The sequence below is a fragment of the Ambystoma mexicanum genome, chromosome 5q (genome assembly GCF_040938575.1).
Source record: "Ambystoma mexicanum isolate Mex_15411 chromosome 5q, UKY_AmexF1_1, whole genome shotgun sequence".
NCBI classification, from domain to species: Eukaryota; Metazoa; Chordata; class Amphibia; order Caudata; family Ambystomatidae; genus Ambystoma; species Ambystoma mexicanum.
In genome coordinates, this window is record NC_090933.1 from 1126333101 (window position 1) to 1126353678 (window position 20578).

Here is a 20578-nt window from a genome sequence, read left to right on the forward strand (position 1 = left end):
CTATAAACGCTGAAGGAGGTATATCTCTCAACTGTCCCTGTTTACCTTTATGATAGCGTTATTTTGGTTTGTAGAAGTGTGAGGGATAAGTGGGCCATTTTACCCCGACTCATCCTTATACTCCTGCACAGCGGATTCCAATTCTGTTGTTCTGCTTCTATCATGTTTCATCTGTGTTACCATGCATTAAATCACTTAAAGATTTTTACCACTAGACTGTAATCCTTATTTACCTTATCTATGTTGAATTTCCACCGGAACCTTGATGGTTTTATGACCACTAGGATGAGTGAACAACACTGGAGATTTTCTCTTTGATCATATTTCCATCAAAGATATATAAAAGCATTTTATAGGCTGGGGGCACCCCCTTCTTGTCACTTTTTCAAACTTAATTAATTTCTCTTTTTCAAGTTAATTACGCAATCAGTCAAGTTATACAAAAACGGAGGGATGATAACCACTTGAAAAAGGGAAGCTTAGAACCAAAAGAAAACATGTTATCATAAATCTCTTTGTTTCCTTTTGTTACTTTTTAAAGATTCTTTTAAATTCCGTCACTTCATTTTACCGGAGAGATAATGATGACAAGTTTGTAATAAACTATTTTACACACTAAAAAAAAAAATCTTAAAATCATGTGTGATGAATCTGAGGATCTCATCACACCTTTCCCTGGCTTTGCCTCCCCCTATGTGGCCAGAGGATGGCAGCGGCTGCCTGACCATGACCCTGGAAAAGGAAGAGAAAGCTTGGGGAACAGAGAAAATTCTCCAGATTTGTTGAACCACTGAAAGTTAATCTAAGGACCTAAAGAAGAAAAATAATCCCTGGGAAGTTGAGCATTGTTCATGAGAAAAGCCTTTCTGTTGAATTGGAACTTTTTGTGTTTAACTTGTACATTTGATCACATGTAAAGGTCAAGAACTTGTCGTTCGTGAGAAGGGCGTTTTTGTTGGATTTGAACTTTTATGTTGAACCTGAACATTTGAGCACTTGGAAAAGTCAATTATCAACCCTTTTTGCATGTTTAGAGTTTATTTAGACCATGAGGGCCAAATTAGAATTATGGACACAGGACATATCTTTTGTTTGGACACCTTGATACTGGACAGACAGCATAGTTTTGGTTTGAGATAGGGAAATTCCTCCTAGAATAGGGAAAGTGAGGCATTTTCCAACCACATATATTTCATTCAAAGTTTACAGCCATTTGACTGTGTTTCATTCCTGGCTCTTCACACAGGGTAATCTTGGTGTGGACATTCTGGCATGTTGCCATAGTCTGCTTCACTCTAGTGGAAACTACCAAGATAATAGTGCCTTTCAGTTGGGAAATTAGGATGTGATAATTCAACAACCCATATCAAAGGCAGAAAATGTTCGGCTGTATCTGTTGTTTATGGAAGAGAGATTCTCTGTCTTTTGTATTCTCAATGAATGGGGATCATATCTTAACATATTTTAAATTTGTCACTAGGGATGAAATGTTTTCCATAGGAAGAATCTCCCATACGTTTTCCTATACATCTTACCTTAGTTTTCTGCACTTTTACACATGCGAAAACAATGGGTTGGCCGTGGCCATCTTGTGCTAATCTTATCCATTGGGGCATCGCACTAACTTCAAGTTTGCCCGCGACAAGAATACAGATCGCCCGCCCCTGAAGCTGACACCACTAGACGCGTATGGCCCTTTTCACAATGCCAATACACGTCTCGTTTCAACGTTCTCTGTGTGCAAGCTATTGATATGTGTCACCATGGAAATAGCAGGATGCCTCTTTCCTCAACAAATATAAACAGACCCCTTCTCATCAGACAACATTGGAGTTGCATTTTCAATCATTGCACTGTATTTTTTTGATTGCCTGTGGCTCGTTTCTGCTCTGTTCAGCTATCTTTTTAGTACGAAGCCCCTGCAAACAGATACTTACACTAGCAGATAGGATTTCAATCGTTATTTGAATTTTATTTAAAAATGTGTCGTATAATGCGGCAGACCAGTTTTTCAAAAGGTGAGAATAGCTGGTGAGTGCAAGCTAACCCAGCCAACATCGATTACCTATATGGGATATCCATGTGTAAAAGGTATCGCTTGTGCCGGTCCGAAACCATCAAGTGATGCAAGGGATTGATCCATGTAGCCAACTGGAGCCATGGGATAGATTTTATGTTTGCAAGTACGTGCTTTTTAACCCTTCCAATTACCCTTTCATCATTCTGTGTGACGCACCTCCACCTCGTAAATATGTAAAACATATACCTGATTGTAACCACCTATTGCGTCTGCTACGGGGAGGCTATTAGGATAGTTTTTCTGAAGTCCAAAGAAGGGTTTAGTAAGAACATTTAATTGAGACAGCCAGTACTCCGATCTTAGTATAATGCTGTACCACCAAATTTCTGGTTAACGTAGACAGAGCAGCTAGGCTTGCCTTGGGAGGGAGAGAGAGCAGTAGAATTAGTACAAATGAAATTGCAATTCAGAAGGTACAAAGAAATACAGATACAGTATGTAATGTAAAAATCAATGGTCGATTTAAATAATTTTAGGCCCAGTAAAATTTTGGAGGAAAAATAACATCACATTACATATAAAACACATTTATAAAAACACAACACTATGCTTAAAGATACTCAGACCAAATCATATAACCTAATTCCGAACACCTAACAGCAGTTCTTGTAAATTAAAAATCAATAATCACTTTTCGATTGCCGAGAACTCAGAAGGACTCTTTAAAATCTGCAAGGAGCTGGCGAATTGTGCTGCAGTCTCTACCTCTCCTGTTCCCTCCCTGGCCCTATGCATGGCTCTGGCCAATCATTTCATCTCTAAAAACCAGGACATCCTGTCCACCCTTCCGTCCTCTATTCATCCCCCTCCATTCTCTCCTATACCTCTGCCCCCATGCCACCACCTCTCCTCCCTCTTTCTCTTCCTTTCCTCTTTTCTCCCCTGAGAAGATTTATAGACTAGTCCGATCTATCAAAGTCTTGTCAAAATAGGTTCTTCCATGTTCTTCCAAAACCCTCAAAGACCACACTGACAACCATGCTCCTGCCTTGGCTGACTTGCTTCTACTCTCTGACCTCTTCAAATCATCCAGAACTGGACTGCGAGACTTGTCCTTGGCCTCAAGCCCTGGGATCGAAATTTCTTCACCGGCTCCCTGTGGCTGAAAGGATCAAGTTGAAGACCCTCTGCATTGTCCACAAGGCCTTCTGCGGCCAGGGTTCTCTCGACCTTTCTCTTCAGAAATGTATTCTTATTCAAGCTCTTCGCTCCTCCACCCCCAACTACCCCAGGGTCAGTCACTTCTCCAAGCAACGAGTTGGTGGTTGATCTATCTTCAGCCTCCCTCTGGAACAGCCTCCCTCCCTCTATCATATTATTTCAGTAATACCATGGATAGTAGACCCTATCCGTTGTACCATGACGCTCAGCAAGAAATCACATAGTGTAATGAACCAAAGTAAGGTTGACAAAACCCAAGGCAGACTTTATCTGCACAGGGTAACAGCATGTCAGGGGAAGCAAAACCTGGTTATACAATTATCCTTACAGGAATAATAAACTGAAACCAACAACATTACTTTTGTGGAAGAGGCACAACCAATTCTTCGGTGAGCAAAATAACCTTATATATACTTTGGAGATTAGCATAACAATTCAAAGGTAACTGAACTAAACATTGATATACTTTGCAGAAAGGTGGGAGAATGGGTTCCTGTGATATGAGAACAGTTTGAATCCTCTAGTGAAGTCTTGGTGGGCCTTTCACATCATTTGAAGTGTTCAACAAATTACTCTCTCCTGCCATTGATGGTAAATTTGTCAATGTAACGGTACATTCAATTTGCGAAAGGGGATACTGACCATCACCAAAAGGGATCAAAAGATACGTTCTACCGTTTGCGAACTGTAGTTCTGTCAAGGTCAGCCAGCAGAAGTTCAAAGTGGAACACCTAGGGCAACCTAGCAACAACAGGCACTAATTGCCAAAATGTTGCAAAAGAGGATACATTTGAAAATACATTTTGGACACTATGGAGAGCCCAAATAATAACACCCATCAAAAGACTAAAATGTTCTGTGAGTGTGTAAAAAGGCGCCCACTCACAGAGGTTTAAGAAAAAATAATACAACAGTAAAGGAAAATGTTCTAGTAGTTATGGGATTGACACAGGTCAGGCAATTCATCATTACTATGAAAATCATACCTATCATAGGCCATCAATGCCAGTGCCATGCATTGCATGTGTGGATGTGGTTTATGTCTAGCAGAGGTTTTGACAGACTCCAAGCTTCAGTGTACCTTTGACAGATGGAAAATATCCTGGGCAGTGCAGCACCGATGTGCAAGGGTAATTCTCTTCTGAAATATAGTACCAATAGCAACCACAGACAGTCTTCTAGATAGAGCATCAGTAGTATAAATGAAGGAAAGGTAAGATATACATGAATCATACACCGATTAAATAGGTGTAATTAAATACTTTTTAATACATATTATAGCATTGAAATTGCAAGTGTAATAGCATTCGATTGTTTCTGTACAATGTCCAAACATTGTGGAACATATTGAAAATGTTATTGTGAGCAGATTATGAAGAAAGCTACAAATTATTTAAATTTGGAAGTCAACCTTTCAACAAGTTCCGCTTTAGGTCGACACGGCTCGTTTTGCAATGATTTGTGGCATTGTCTGTGTCCTAGGAACAAAATCAGGATTGATTCCATGAGTATGCATGGACAACACCGTCAAAGTCAGATCTTTGACAAATTTGAATTCCATTTCCTGGTATATTGGCTTGGCCACCCATTGTTTACCTCGTTTTCTAAAGGCCTTGAGGTAACGAAGCCTCCCGAAGGTTCCTGCAGTTTTTGCTTGTTCCCTCACAACGTTCTCATTGTGCCCAAGTACAGTAAGTCTTGTTATTGCCTCCATACCGTCTATGCCAAAATGTAACCTTTTCAGCCTGTACCTTAGGCACATATGATATAATATGATATGATATGATATGATATGATATGATATTATGGAACACCTCCAAATCTCTGATATGACAGAATTCTGTGAGTTACTTGGAAGCGTTTTATCGTACACAAACTTCTCAAGAGCTTTGTGTGGAGGGGAAAATGGCACTAACCACTTCTTCTTGCGTTCCTGCTCCTTCGTTAAAGGTCCATGTTCATATTCGTGGAAATGTTGGTTTTCTGTCCATGATTGTACGTTGGAACAATGTTGCATCAATGAACGCCATTGTTCAAGTAGAATTTCTACTGATCCATCACAAGTTTTTGAGCTCCATCAAAGATGGTTGCTTATAGACTGACACCACTTTAAAATATTTTCCGAACCCTTTTTTTACCTGCAGCTATAACTTTTTTATTGACTGATTTGGCAACGTGCCATACATCGAAATGATGCTGAATGTGTGGAAACTGCTCTTGCATGGCCTTGGCTATTGAAATGTCAGTGGCTATCAGGTCTATTTGTATTCACCTGGATTGCAGATGTTTGAAGGATTTATTGAAACCATGTTTCTCCATGGCCACAGAAGATGTACATTCAGACACCTGCACGATCGCCGAACTCACCATTTTTTTGTACTTTCCATATCTTGAAAGTGGTATATGCAGTACTTTTTTTTGTAACAATTTTTATTGATTTTCACAACAAACTATAAACATTTAACACACCAGTAATATGCATCATGAATCCACAAGATCTGTTATTTAACGTGTAGGCTCTGCTGTTTATATCGCCCCTCCCCCCAAACTCGAGCCTACCCCACCTCGCTTACTGCCATTCCATAATTCTGCAACGTTCCTGCAACCTCCTCCTCAACATGTTCATTCTCATTGGGGCCATCCTGAGTGGGCCCATATAATGTGGCTGTCAGTTGTCTCCATTCCATCAGGGAGCCTGCTTCCTCCTGCCCCCCTCCCCCGTTGCTCGCTTCTTGCCACACTGCTGTTTCAGCTTCTATTAATTTCTGAAGGTCCCTCCACCATGCCTCTACTCTGGGTCTATGGCTTGCCTTCCATCCCATGGCAATTCTCCTCTTGGCGGGAATATATGCCAGGTCTTTCAGCTTACTTACATGTCTCAGTTGGTGCGGTGTAGGGAACCTCCCTAACATGCATGCCCATACTGATTCCACATTTATATTTATCGCTTTCTCCTTTAATTGATGAGCTATCTCTCCCCATAACTTCCCAACTTCCGGACATGCCCAAAACATATGTATCATTCCAGCATTAATTTCTCCGCATCTAGGGTATGTTTGTCGTTCAGCTTTCCCAAATCTAGCTATCCGTTGGCGGGTCAATTATGCTCTGTGGGTTATGTATAGTTGAATTTGCTGCAGTCTCGCGTTTCTGGACACCTTTTTTGTGGTACCCTTGGGCTCTTTCCCATTGACCATCACTCATACGTTCCCCAGCCTCTTCTTCCCAGTCTGATCTTAATTGGGTCACTTCTTCCCCGATCTTGGACATTAAGAGCTTGTAGATCCTGGAGATCGCATGTCCCCCATCAGCCATGTCTTGCATCATTTCTATAGCTTCATCAGGTTGTTCCTCTAGTGTTATTTCTGACCATGTCTTTTTAATCCGCCTTACTATTCTGGTGTAAGTGATATATTGCCTCAAATGTAGGCCAGTTTCCTGCACCAACACCCCAAACTCCTTTATCTTCCCCTCTTGCCATATGTCTCCCACTGTTGCCGCCCCCACTGATTCCCATCAGCCCCGGATTGTTCTCCTCAGGTGTTCGTCCCCTTCTGTGAGTGCCACTAGCGGCACTTGCGGGGAACATGGGGTTGGGTTCCTCATAACCTGACATGCTTTGCCCCATATCTTCCATCCCAGTTCGAGCATCCCCGGACTCCCTTTCAGCTCCGACCTAGGGAGCCATATCATCTCTTTAAGGAAGTACTGGCCACACTCTAAGTTCAACATTCTAGACTCTGACGTAGGGTCTTCAGATAACCATTTTACCACATGTTTCAATTGCCTTGCTAGATAGTAGGTCTCAAAGTTTGGCAACTTGATACCCCCTCTGTCGTACATGTTCTGTAATTTCCACAGGGCAATTCTATTCCGAGTGCCATGCCAGAGGAACCACCTACATATACTCTGTAGATTAACAAAAAAAACGTTTTGGTATCATATGCGGTATGTTCCCAAAATAATGCAGCAATCTAGGCAATACAACCATTTTCAATAATGCTCCCCTTCGCATCATAGCCAGGGGTAGTTTTGTTCAGAATTTCATACTGTTTTCTATGTTTGCTACCGCTCTCTCAGTGTTATACCTGTGTTCCTTCCCCACCGTGTGATAAATGTCTATCCCCAAATATCTGAATGTGTCAATCTCCCATGGTATTTGTAGGACTGGAAGGTATACTTTTGGGACCCCTACGTACCTCCCCAGCGGGAATATACATGATTTCTTAGGGTTGACAGCGATGCCCGACAGTGAGACAAATCTCTCTATGATCTCCATTATATATTGGAGGTTCTCCTCCGGGTAATTGCAGGTACAGCAGCATATCGTCTGCATATAACGAAATTAGGTGTGGTTCCCCATTTGCCTGGATCCCAATTATTCTGTATTGTTGCCTTAGATATATCGCCAGTGGCTCCAACGCCAATATGTATAGCATCGGCGACCACGAGCATCCTTGCCTGGTGCCCCTCCCCAGTCGCCATTTCTCCGAGATACACTCTCCCGTCTTGACCCTGGCTAACAGTGCACTATATAGTAGTTTCATCCATCTAAGGTGTCCTTGTCCCATTCCATATTTGCTTAAGGACTCCATCAGCCAGGGCCACCTGACGGAGTCAAAGGCTTTGACTGCAGCAAGTGATACAATAGCCATCTCTCCCGGGTCCCCTCTCATATGTTCCATGACCCGGTGGAGCCTTCTCAAGTTATCTTATATACTCCTGTTTGGGACATACCCTGTTTGGTCGGGCTGTATCAAGCAGCCAAAGACTCTTTTCATTCTGTTGGCTAGCAATGCGGTGAGTATTTTGCTGTCTTGATTAAGCATCGACTGTGGTCTATATGAGCCACACTCCACGCCTGGTTTGTTAGGTTTAGGGAGCGGGACAATAATCGCCTCCCTCAGGGATCGCGGCAGCATGCCCATTTCGTACGCCTCATTCAACATTGCTAGCAGCGGGGGGAGCACCTCATTCCTATATTTTTTATAGAACTCGCCTGGGAGTCCGTCAGTCCCCGGGGTCTTACCGGTGGGCAGCAGAACCACTACCTGCTCTAGTTCCTCTATCGTGATTGGGGCTTCCAGACCTTCTCTCTCTTCAGCGCTTATGTGGTGCAAGCCAATATCTTCCAGTGTTTCAGCTATCTCTCCACTATCTCCTCCCCCTTTGCCCTTATACAGTTTCTTATAAAATTCTAGGAATTCTCTGTTTACTTCTTCCTGAGTATCCACTGTGTGCCCACTTTCTCCCACTATTGCTCTGATCACTGGCCTGGGTGACTCATTCTTATACAGCCAAGCCAGCATTCTTCCCGGTTTGTCCCCTCCCGCATGCTGCCTCCGTGTATTTCTTATAGCTTAAATGACACAACCTATCCCAGTATCCCACACATTCCTGCTGCAGTTGGCTTATGGTTCCTGCCGCCTTCTCTGAATCCCCCCCTTTGCTCATCATTTTACCAGTTTCAACTCTGCTTTTTGTAATTCCTTCAGTATCCCTCCTTGTAATCCTTTGGATTTAGCTATTGCTGCTCCTCTTATCACCACCTTGAATGCTTCCCATAAGGTGCCCACTGAGTCTACGCTGCCAGTGTTGTTTTCAAAGTAATCTACAATTTCCTCTCTCAGGTCCTCTCTGAATTCCATATCTTGCAATGCCTCTGCTCTGAGCCTCCATGTTGGAATCCTAGCTCTCGGGGGCAGGTATTGCCACGTTAGGACCAATGGCGAGTGGTCCGATAGGACCCTCGCTTTGAATTCTGTGCTAGTTATTTCGCTATCATTTCTTGTGTGGCAAACATGTAGTCTAGCCTCATGTGTAGTTTCTGTGGGGCTGAATAGGGCGAGTACTGTCTATCACATGGATGTTGTACTCTCCATACATCCTCTAGCCGGAGCTCCAACAGCAGCGTCCCCAGGGCCTTAGCCGCCGGGGCAGGCCTATCCCATTTTGTATCCGATCTGTCTACCCTTGGATCCAGTGTACAGTTAAAATCCCCTCCCCATATCATCGCCCTCCCCAGGTATGCATTGACAGTGTGTCTTGGTTTGGGGCATATGTGTTTATAACACATATTTCTCTATTCTCTACCAGCCCTCTTATTGCCACCATTCTCCCATCTGTATCTATTGTGGCCTGTAATAGTTTGAATGGGACATGTGGGGCCACCAACGTGATCACCCCTCTCGCATAAGCCAAATACGGCGCTCCAATAACAGTTCCCTTCCATTTCTTTTTGATCAACTCCTGCTTTCCTTTTGTTAGAGGAGTTTCCTGTATCAAGGCGATGTCTATCTTTTTCCTCCTTAGGTACATCATTATCTTATTTCTTTTCAGGTAACTATTGAGCTGCCTTACATTCCATGTCACTACTTTAAGGTCCCCCATTTTCCCACTGTATCCTGTTCCTTCTGGCCCCTCTCCCTCTTCTGCATATGGTGCAAGTGCGCAGGTGCGTAAACTCATTTCCCGTTCTATAAACTACTCCCAACATATAACACTTCAACTCTCCCAACTCCCCTCCCGCCCCCCTCCCTTCCCAAACCCAACAATTGCCCAGTTCCATCCCTGGATCTGAGGCGATCCCACGTTTAGTCCCGTCCCTGGTTACTGGTGCTAGGGACACAGTAGGAGGCCACCCCTCTATCAGTGGCCTTTCTAACTTTACTTATGGGGTGTGAGAGTGTGGCCTCTGCGGCTCCCGCGCTTTGCTGCATTCTGTTATGTGCATTAACTTTATATTATACAGTCCTAACGATTTCGGTGTATGTGCATGACATTATATTCTAGTCCTAGTGTTTTAGTCATACAGCACCTCTGCCTCTCGGGCCACCAATTCATTTTTCAGTGCAGTCTTCCTTCTGCGCATCCATCTCTGAGGGGCAGTTCTGCGTATCTAGCCACTCTGTCGCGTCCTCCGGGGTATCAAAGAACAAAGCTCTACTTTTGTGGAATACTTTTAGGCTTGCTGGGTACATCAGCATGTACTTAAGGCCTGCCGCTCTCAGCCTTTCCTTCACTGTGCCGTAGTTCATTCTCTTCCTCTGCACCATGAGCGCGTAGTCCGGGTAAGCTGTAATGGGTGCAGATGCCCTGTGTATCGTGCCATCTTTGTGGAAGAATTCCAGGATCTTCTCCCTCTCTCGATAGTTCAGAATTTTGGCTATTATCGGCCTCGGGGGCACTCCATGCGGTGGTTTCCTCATCAATGCCCTATGCGCACTCTTGACTGCAAATCCCTGCGTGAGCGCCCCGCCTGCTATTTCTTGCAGTATCATAGATTCAATGTATTCTGTGGGGTTAGTGCCTTCTTCTCCTTCACGGAGCCCCACTATGCGAATGTTGTTCTTCTGGGCCCATCCTTCTGCTTCCTCCGCTCTATTTTCCAAGTTGCCCACTTGCTGGCGCAATATGTGGATCTCCGAAGTGTGCGACGCACAGGCCGCTGTATTTGTCGCTGCTGCCTTCTCCAGCTTGCCTCTGCGTTCTGCTATTTTCCTCACATCTTGCCATAGGTTGACATCATCTTGTACTGCCCCTATTTTAAGGTCCAGTGATAATCTGATTTCACTCATGGCTGCTTCTAGTTTTGTTTCCCAGGCGATCTTCAAGTCAGCAATCGCCTCCAGTATCTGCCGATCGTCTCTATGTGGCGTTGCTTCCGCCTGCGGGTTCTTGTCCCTGTTTCTGGTCCCCTCAGACTGTTGGGGTGTTTTCGTGTAGTCCTCCAAAGGTTTGTTGTTTCCCCTTTGTCTTGAGTGCCTTAGACGTCATCTTAGTGCCTCTCCAGTTCTGCTCGCCGTCTCCCGGGCTATAGTCTCTATACTCCTTTTTTGCTTCAGTCCTTGTGGTGCTTACTCTTTGTTGGGGGCTATTTTGTGTCCTCCCGACTGCCAGGTGTGTGCTCCTCCGCCTTTGGCGCCTTGGTTTCACTACCCTGAACTGGGTTCTGCTGCTCGGGTTTTGTCCGCTGTGTTTGGCGTGCTTCCGGTCCTTTGCCACCAGGCCTTGTCTAGTGTGAGTCTCCCACACTTTGTTGCAGACCTGGCGCATGCATCTGCACACAGGGAGTCTCTCCCACTGTTCTCTTCCGTGCCCTGTATGTGATATTAATTGCGCCTTTCTGCAACCTTGTTGATGTGCGCTTTTGTGCTCCTGGGGAACACTGCCTATCTCCTAGTAGATTTCTTGGCTGTGTCTCTCACTTGGGGTCTCTCTGGTGTGGGGTGTGTGCCACTACGACCTTGTTGTCTCCCCTCGTCCCGGGTTGGCACTGTAGTCTTGTGGGGAGCACCCCTGGCAGCCTACTTGTCGCACTGCTTCCACCTGCCCCTATGCCTTATCTCATTGTCTGTTGCTGTCCGCTTCGAGCGTGCTTCTTCCTTATCGGTTTCTTTTGTGTGTTCCTTCCCACATGTCCTCTTCTTGTGTCAACCTATATTGGGGAGGGGTGCCCTTGGTGCCTGCTTGGGGCCAGTCCTGTACACTATGAGGTACCTCACAGCCTAATGCTGCCGTGTGCGCTGTCCTCTGTTCCTAGCCCCCCCCTTCAGCGGCCGCTTCTCCGCCCGTCACTGCAGCGGACAAAATGTGTCCAGCCCTTGCGTGTTCGCGCAGCACAGTACAATTGCTTGTTTCAGCTTCAGAGCGGGCTACTATGTATCCCACCGCTTTCGTCCCTCGCTATCGCAGACACTGATTCAGCTTTCTCCCGTTTTGTAAAGGCTCTCATTCTCCAGCCTCGTCCGACCCTTACAGCCAGTCCGCATATGGTGTATTGTTCAGCATGCCTGCACCGCCCATATCCTTGTAATTCAGAGGATGCAGTGACACTCAGGGCATCGCCTCTTTAACCAGGGTTGCATCTGCATCTCTGTCTCCCACAGCGGGTCCCTTTGTCTCTTCAATTTCTGCTGGTGGCCATCTTCCTTTGTTCGGTCGACCTCGTCTCGCAACCTTCTTTTGGGCACTGTTCCTCTCTTACTTCCCGGATCACACGCACAGTGCACCTCCTCGTTTTTCAAGGCTTCACACACAGCATCCTATATTCCCAGTAAAAATGCTTTAGTTTGCACTATATTCTTCCGGATTATTGCAGGATCGGTGGGAGCCCACGGAGAATCCCGTCCTCTCACATGGCTCCTTGGCCACGCCCCTGGTATGTGCAGTACTTTGCGGCAAATCTGCGACTGTCACACTGTCCGTCGCCAGCTAGCCTGAAACGTTTGCCAGAGAAGGTACTGTCCATTGACATTTGTTCAATTTCCCAGGCTTGACTGATAACAGGGAATAAGAATTCCCTTTGATATTTGAAGTACTGGGTTTTGGCGAGGAACTCAACTCCCACAAATTGACAGAAACTGGATATCTTACTGAAAGTCGACCCACTGAAAAGTAAAGCTGCTGAACATTGTAGATTTGCAGCAGGCACTTTGCCCAGCATCAATTGAGCCGACCATGAAAATTTATTATGGAGGTGGACACAGCTTGCATTGATAGTTTCTTGGGTGGAACATTTTTACCGGGTGTAGATTGTGTAAAGGGGTCTGTGAGCAATTGCAATGCATTTTCATTGTCTTCAGTTTCATTTTGTCGAGCTGTCATATAGTAGCAATAGTCTATGGAAAGTTTGTACGGTTTGCAGGTGAAATTCCATTCATTTTCCGGCAACTGGACATATGCATCACAAGTCTGATTATTGACTGGACCAAACTGCGCCTCAATTAGTAGTTGCTCCATTGTGAAATCCATTTGGCAAAGGACATCTTTGGTTTCAATTGGTGTCTGAGTCATTATACTTCTCTTCCTTCTGGGCCTCTAATGGATGTGTAGAAAAACATGCTCAATGTTTAGCACACATTCAGCAGATATAATTTCCAAAATAAAAACCTAATATGAATAAAACATCTGCTTAAAAACTTCTCCGAAAACAAACTTGTTTGTTCTTTACCATTTTTTTCTTTATTTGCTTCAAGACCGTGGCCTTCTCTTTGCCCACCGCACCATCAATCTGAAAAAAATAGTGTTTTTTCATAAGGTTTAAATAAAGCTAATTTAATTTGCATGCAAACAAACATGTGTATATATATATATATATATATATATATATATATATATATATATATATATATATATATATATATATATATATATATATATAAACAGAACCACCTTGAGGGACTTGAAAACATTACATTATAAAAATATAGTCCAAATGCAATGTGATGCCCAATTGTCCTCAACATTAGGTTACGTATACCTCTGGTTCATGTGCCTCCTCTTCGAATTCCACACCTTGGGTACATTCCCTGAATTGAATATTCATTAAAAAAAAATGTCAGTTGTACTGCAAATTAAAATCTTTTATCGCACGGAGCACTTACACGCAAAGTAGTATGAAATTATTATGAACCATACACTATAGGATTTGGTGTAGCAACACAAATCAAACATTCATATTAACATACCCTCAAAACAGTGCACATGATTTTGACATAATATACATTTCAGATTTCACCTGATAACCTTCCGAGATAACACATGTACTTGATCTGAGATCACTGGGCAAAACATACTTATTGTAATGTCGCCTTCAAAAGTAGTTTGCTTTGCAATGTTTGTTTTTTAATTAATTCTACATTAGGGAGGAAGTGTAATGTTAGAACCAAAATCAGAAAAGTGTGAAACAGTGCAAGGCTACATGCATTTTAGTCTCAAATTATATCCTTTGTAGGATTTACTTTCATTTTAGCATGGGAACCGTAAGTAAACGTACCTCATACTCTGGACCGGTTACAAAGGAGGAAGTGATTGAAGTCGAAGTTCCCGCATCCCCCTATAAGACAGTACTTATTTTAGTACGAATGAAAACAGCAAAATGGAACTGAAACAATGAGATGCAGATGATGGTACATAACAGAGAGACACCCGTACATGTCATACAAATGATCATATTTATTTGTATTCAAAGCATAACACATTGTCATAAAGGAACAGTACAATATAATTATTTGATAGGCGAGTGAGCTTGATGTTGACTCTGGTAATTGATGCAGAATCTTGATCCTTTATTTTCAGTACATTGTCAGAAAATAGTACAAGGAAAAAGTTAAAGTTGTATTAGATATTTGGGCAGATCCAATGCTCAGAAATACCCTTCTGTGCATGTCGGTAGGGGTCACCATTGGGATACTAAATGTGTCAGTGGTTTAGTCACTTGTGAGGGTCTGTGGTTCCATGAGCGTGCTCTACGTAAACAAGGATATGTCAAACAACAGATTTTGAAAACATTATGCGACTTTTAAAGGGGAATATGGCATATTTTTCTAATGGTCACTTCACTGATTTATTGGAGGCTCGGGAAAGCAGGGAGAGATGTAGTATAGTAAAGTAAAACATTTTAAAATTCAAAGGAATCATGTAACTATGGAAACTTGAGTAAGACACATTTGAAGTAAATATACACTGAAAACTCTAACCCGTTCATGAAGTTACCTTTTCAATACACTACCTTAATGAAATCAAGAGGTCATAGAGAATACTTATTTATATAGACAATCATGCTAGATTACATCAAACATATCAAATTCATCGTCCAGTACTGACCTGAGCCAGCGTGTGTCGAAATTGAATTGGGATTGCATTTGGAAGTAATTAACAAAGAATTCTGGGTTGAGGCTTTTTTGTGTACTTTGATTGTTCGTACATATCTCGGTAAAGTGCAGGTTGCAGAGGCGGAATTGATTGGCCCTCACATCGTCCAAGACAGCCTGTGCTCTACTTTCAATCTCGTCTGCTGGAAAACTGCAATTTACAATCCATCTTCTTATTAAATCAATATCCTTTGTGAATGTACGCAGGACTGTGCCCTGAGTTTTGGCATGGCTCACAGAAGGGCAACCGAGAATGATACATGTAGGCATGCTGTAAGATCGGTATAAAAAAATATAAATAATTACAAAAGATTCTACTGTATGCATGTGATTGAAGGAATTATAACGCAGCTTTCTCTGTAAAGTTTGCCGTACCTAAAGAAAGAAAACCTGTGTAACCTAGTCGAATAAAGACAGCAATAACTTTCTTACAGAATTGATTGATATACCGCAAATTGGAATGTGTTACACATCCGTTCAATGAACTTTCAAAAGAAAACATGCTTGCAAACATTGACTACGAAAGATTCCATTCTATTACAATGCAGAGTGTTGCAATGTGCTATTTATCGAGATCAAAATACCTGAAACATTAGACAATGGAGAAGTCTTTGGGATAAATGAACATTACAATACTGGGTACATTAAGTGGAAATCGATAGAAACTTTCAGATCAGTGATCGATGAACATAGAGAAGAAAATAAGTGATCTACACTTACCTGGCTGAAAGAATTATCTGATTCAGCAAGCCGGGGAGCAAGTAGCTGTGGAACAGGTTGCATGATGATGAGATACCTTGTAGATCTGTGAGATGTTATCCTGGTAAATGTCAAGGTGTTTATAAAGGCTTTGAAAAGTGGTTGTGTATGTGAATGTGTGTGGTGTTTGTTGACATCCATTCAGCCTGCATGGCAATGTTTCATAGGTGCCATACCCACCCACCAAGCTCCCTTTCTGAGCGTATGGCCCAGGTGCGATCAGATGCTATATAATTTGGTACTTTCCTAGTTTTTTCTTGACGGGGTTCAGTTTTTAAGTGGGAACAATATCAAATTCAAAACGATAGGAAGAAAAACTGAGTACCCCTCTCTTTGTCCATGCATCTTTTTGGGTTGATGTCTTACTGAATAACTTTCAATAAATACTGGTTAGTCCATTTTCTCCACCACAGAACTATTTTCACAATAAGAGTTTATTTTATAATTACAAAAATTGATCAACACGGACCGCTAGGGGGTGTGTACCTGAATGGACGCGTGCCGTCCTTGCTCCGTCAGCTCCAGTTGGGCCTAGTGAGCGGACTTCTCCCCCCGACGAAGCTTGGGCATCCAGGCACCCCCAGGGGCCCTGAACGCATAGCAGTTGACCATGGGGGAGGCCCTCTCACATGAACTGCCATCTAGCACAGTGAAAGATTGGAGAGGAGAGTGCCCACCAGATGTGTATGAGGAGAGTGGGGAAATTGGGACCCACCTCTCGGTGGCCCCCGAGATCTCACAGACACGCTGCCTGGGGCTGACCACCCAGGCCCCGGTGCTTCAGGGGAAAGGGATTGGACCCCAGGATCCTGGCTCAGCACTGGCCCAGCTGAGCGGAGGCACGACAAGATCGAGCACTGACCCCAAGCAGCCCATAGCCCAGGCGCACAGAGGACCACAGGAGCCCGGGGCCTAGAACGCAGTCCACGGTGTGCTGGGACTCATGGAGTGACCAAGGCTGGAGCAGAGAAGCCCATCGCCCAGCCAGGAGAGGAATCGCAAGACCAGACAAGGAGCCCGAGTGAGCCCTGCGACGTAGACCTGCCGGCCGAGGATCTGTGCCCCCCCCGGCGGAGAAACGCATTGAGGTACGGAGTCGGGCAATGGAGGAGGGAAGGAGCCCCACCATGGCGAGTGCCCGGCAGAACGCAGTCACAATGCAGGCCACTATAGTCATACGCAGAGACACACGCGGGAGGTGAAAGGAGGCCCAAAAACCAATTAAAGTTACGCCCGGGCTCACGGACCGTTCCCCCCCACAGCAGGCCCTGAGCTACCAAAAACATCTTGCAACCCGTGGGGGACACTGGAAGAGAGGGCCTCCCCCACCCATCACTTAAAAGTCCCCTACATATGCCAGACAACACTAAAAGAGCTCCAGAGCATGGTGGGTCTAGACTGGCACAAGGCCCCCAGTGAGACCCAGCAAGGATGCCAGGAAATGGTCTGGGGGCCCCACCACAAGCCGTGCTCCCACGATAAGGGCACACACGGTGAAAGCCACAGGAGCACATCGCGCACCAGACCCCCACCAGACCCCCCCAGACGGAGCCCATGGTGCAAATACCCAGAGGCTCTGCGCTCCCCTGCCTCACTCAGCAACCCAAATAGAGAGATGTGGAACGGCACCAGGGCTCCACACCTGGCCATCACACTGGAGGGGGCACAAGGCCGAGCTACCAAGCAGATGAGGGCCCAAGTCCAAGCCGGGATTCTATCTTTGTAACGATTCAGGACACCCCACAAGCACCTGCAAATGGACGTTCTCGACATGAAGTACAAGGCATGCATAGCAGATCTGGAACACAGGGAAGAAGAGATGCTCCTGAAAGTTGACGATCGAGAAAACAGGGAGAGGTGTAATAACCTGAGAATCCTCGGAGTGAGCGAACAAAATGGCGAATAGGCCACGGAAGTCAGACGAAAGGTGCAGGTCCTGATAAATCAACTCATCACACTCAGGGGGGCAAAGAAGTACAGTTGGAGAGTTCATGTTGTGTTATGTGCAGGCATTTGTGTTTGTATTTTCCTGTCTTGTGATTCTTTTGGTTCTTGCCTGCATCCTTGGCAGGGCAATGCAAGTGAGCTGCTGCTCTGTCCATGGTACTGTATTATATTGGTCACGTTCCCTGATGTGTGCTTGGGTCAAGTGTTGGCTGCGGCATAAGCAGTTCTGGCTTGCTTTACGTCTTCTACTTTGTGTCTCTCAGCCCAGAATTTCCCCTGGTTTGAAAAGGTACTAGTTTCGGATGGGGATTTATGGATATATCATTTTCTGAATGCTTTATTATTCTGATTTTTGATGTCTCGCTCAGTATCTGGGCGATCACATTGATCACAAACAGATAGAGAAACAGCATGGAAACCAATTGCAGTTTCACCAATATGGTTGGTAGGATTCCCCACATGGATGTTCTGTATGAGAACACATCGTTTCCAGGTTCATCAGCATATGGATAGGCGACCACTGTATGGAACCACCTGTAAGAATCCTTGAGGTTGGAAACATTTCTGTAACATTCAGAGAAAAACTCGAATGTTCTGATTCAAATAAGTTTTCAAACATTAGTGCTGAAACGGCAGGACTCCCGCTCCCTCCCAGTAGGGTTTAGGTTGTGGTGTCCTGTCTACTACCACACCCAACTCAATGTAGTGTCTGAAATCTCTTACCTGATCCACTTCTCCTGTCTTCTGAGCAGTAGACTGACCAACTTGCAAACAGTACAAGAGCGCCACATATAGCACACCTCCGACTACCCGACAAGCCTAGAGAATGGATGCTGTAGACTATGACACATCTTACTAAAAATATAATAAGAGACGTCTGCCCTCATGGCAACTTGCATATTACAGGCTATGAAAGATATCAACAATACCATACTGTTAATTGGGATCTGACCTCATATTATATTCTGGCCTCATGGCTACACAGTGGTATTTTTTCATATTGTGAAAAATTGACAATGCAGCACATCTAGGGCACATTTGAGCATGCCCACAGATAGTTCACTTGTGTACACATATATTGGCACTAGTAGAAAAACAGTGCATATGCATTTGCACTTGTGCTTTATTTGCACTTGTGCTTTGGAGATTGCATATGTGCGCATATCCCATGCTCATGAGGAAACACTTTAAAACAGCCCCTAATCTAAATTGCAGTGAATTCCTCCTTTCCTTTTCAGTCAGAAAACTGCTGTACAAATGTTTGTTTTCCTTTATTCCGCAGCTTTAGTTGTGCTCTGGTGTACTTCACGTCCATGACAATTGCAGTTTGACAGTGTAGGCTCAATAATCATGGCAGCAAAGGATAGGATATTCCAAGTTAGATCTGAGACCTGATAAATATGACAAATCAGAAGTCAACTGCTTTGAATTATCAATCCTTGAGGGGCAAAATGTGGCATTAATATAAATCCATTCTAGTTATTTGATGTGGTTGTGTCACTTTATCTGATTTTCAAGATGCACCTACTTTCCATAATTTTTCATATCGATGTGTATTTACTCAGCCATTATTACATCATAGATCCACCAAAACTGTGCCGTTTACTGTGCTTGCAATATTGTGCACAGGCAGTAGTGTAGACAGGGCCGGTCTTACACCAGATTGCACCCCAGGCGGGAAGCTTCATTGGCGCCTCCTCCCAAAAATGACAATAACAAACATTGTATGTTACAAATGTAGTAAACAGAGCACTCGATAAAGAACACTGTAAGAGGATTCAATTCAACATTACAGCTAAGTCAATGCCTAGTCTGGGATACTGAATGGAAACCCTTATTGATATATCTTTATGTCCAGTTCATGCGTTCTGGATGACTACCCCTATATAACCCCCCTCTCTTGGAATCCCCCTGAGCCCAGAAGTAGTTCTGTTTTGCAAGTTTAAAGGTTTATTGGATAATTTAAACAATATATATATATATCACGCTTTATAATAAATTAATAATTGAATATCACACTGAATCTGAGCAGTAATCAATAATGGATAGTCTGGCACTAGCACACTTGTGAATAGGAACAGAAGAATAAGGTGGGAGAGAATGCTTTATATAAGTTCAGATGGATGTAATGTTGAATGAAAAATGCAATACAGAAAATACTCAATATGATTTCAACAAAACAATGTAATCACTTTTCTCTGGCAATCCCCCCCCCCCTTTATGCAATGCAAGGAAATGGAAGGAAAGCACACAGTTCTCAGAAATGCAATCAAATGTAATTCAGTTCACCCCAGCAAGCTTAGAGTACAGATCGGAGTTTTAAACACAGGCCCAAAATGCTTTTACATGTGCTGGCAATGAAGTGAAAAATATGCTAACATGCTTTTAATTCCCCCTAGAGGTTCAGGGTGAGTGGTGTCTAGTTAATATTAGTCCAGGCTCACTCTAGCAATGATGATTCAGGGATGGTTCTTAAGAGGCAAACGAATTTTTAGCAAGGAAAGCAAAGAATCTTCTGTTTTCACACGTGGAGAAATTTGCAAATCGCTGCAAATTCGCGAGTGCGTTTTTCGCGATTGCGGCACAATTATAGGGACTCGGAATGCGGTTCTAGGTTCGTTGAAAAGCCAATATTCTAAGCTTTCAGAGGAAAGTTACTGCAAGTCTCTAGGACAAACGGTCACGGAGATATGAGCAATTAAATAAAGGTAGTTTTTCGGATTTGGAATGTTAAAATTCAAAGTGACAAGTGACAGTTTTGCAAAATGACAAGGTACAACTTCTAGGAGACAGTTCTGGTTAGATTAAAATAGATTGAATTATATTATTTTAACTAAGAGATTGGTTCTACACAGTTCGGCTAGGTACTCACAATATATTTTTGAAATAAATGGACCTCGCCACGGATCTGGTCAGGTTTTAGACTGGACTCTGGTCTGGTCTCGGCACTTCACAGTGATCTGGGTCAGCTCTCTGG